This window comes from Solanum tuberosum, unplaced genomic scaffold (assembly GCF_000226075.1).
Source record: "Solanum tuberosum cultivar DM 1-3 516 R44 unplaced genomic scaffold, SolTub_3.0 scf00367, whole genome shotgun sequence".
NCBI classification, from domain to species: domain Eukaryota; kingdom Viridiplantae; phylum Streptophyta; class Magnoliopsida; order Solanales; family Solanaceae; genus Solanum; species Solanum tuberosum.
In genome coordinates this window covers 509,537-510,867 of record NW_006239293.1, presented here as the reverse complement: position 1 = coordinate 510,867, position 1,331 = coordinate 509,537, and the positions used below count along the sequence as shown (strand labels likewise).

The following is a 1,331-nucleotide window of genomic DNA, read 5'->3' as shown; positions in this document are numbered from 1 at the left end:
CCATTTATAAGAGCATCAATTCTCCAATAGTTCTCTCATTTCCGAGAAAATGAGCTAAAACAGTTTCTTAGCTCTGTTTCCACTCCATAGTTAATGCATCTGCTCTCCATTCTTTAGTTGATTAAAATGGACCCCAAAGTAAATAAAATAACTTAGCAAAGTACAAGTATAATATAAAAAATAAAAGAAAAATGTAAGAAAAGAGACAAGTGTTAACAAAAAACAACTTACATAAACTACTACAATTACACCAATTTCTTTTCTTTTCAACACACTAGCAGAAATACACAAAAACACCTCATACATAGAGCAAAACTTTGATAGCTCCAAATTACTAATAAGCAACAATCTTCATTGGACTCCATTGGAATGTAACCAAAAAGTATTTACAGCAAACACTGTCTAAAATATTCGTCTAATGCATAAAAACATAATAGGCTCACACGCCTTAATATAATAAACGAAAAACATATGTAAAATGTTATTATATATAGTCGATCTTGCAGCCTCTTTCTTCATCTCCGCAGTGTTTCCACTTCCTCAAAACTATATTTGGACTTGCTGCACAAGGTGAAACAATTTTAAAAAATGAATTGGGTTCCTACAATGAGTTATCAGACACTAATTCTGATTTTGACATAGATCTAACAGAATACAAAAATAAGTTTAAATATTTCATTGCATATGAGTGAAAGTCCTTTGCGTTCCAGCCCATTAAATACTGGTTCTTGTCAAACTTTCAAATGAAAAAAATATAAAGCTTACCCCAACTAAAGCATGTCAGCCTAAAAGATCAATTGCAAGCTTGTTGCATTCTATCAAAATACGACTGAACATCTACCGCAATCTCATCATCATATTCATTGAAACCTAAGAAAACAAATAAAAGGAAGAAAAATTATTTACTGGAACACCAATTTGTAACAAAACAAAGTAAACATGTAATAAGTGTAGAATGATTTACCTTCTTGCCCACAAAGTCAATCTATAGTACATAACTTCGCCTCCGCATTTGCAGGTTAAATAGAACTTGTATATTTTTCAATAATACGACCTCCAATGCTAAAGGTAGATTCAGAGGCTACTGTGGTAATAGGTATTCTCAAGACGTCCCTTGCCATCAATGAGAGTTCGGAATATCTTCGTTTATTTTCCTTCCAATAGGCAAGTACATCCAAATCTGAATTTACTTTACGGTCAAGATTGGGCTCCTCCAAGTACAAATCCAGTTGTGTTTTATTTTTACCACACCCCAACTGAGTATCAAACGTATCGAACTCCTCAAGTTCATCCCTCATTTCATTACTAGTTTTCCCCGACAAGGAAATTGT

At 33.1% G+C, this 1,331-nt stretch overlaps 1 long non-coding RNA gene across 1 annotated transcript; it reads right to left on the bottom strand.

The window, feature by feature from the left end:
* Window positions 1-305: 305 nt before the first annotated feature.
* LOC107063508 (uncharacterized) lies at window positions 306-884 on the bottom strand. The gene is made up of 2 exons (XR_001475383.1): window positions 766-884; window positions 306-561 (listed from the first exon to the last, which is right to left on the bottom strand). It is a non-coding gene; the product is annotated as an uncharacterized lncRNA (long non-coding RNA).
* Window positions 885-1,331: the final 447 nt, after the last annotated feature.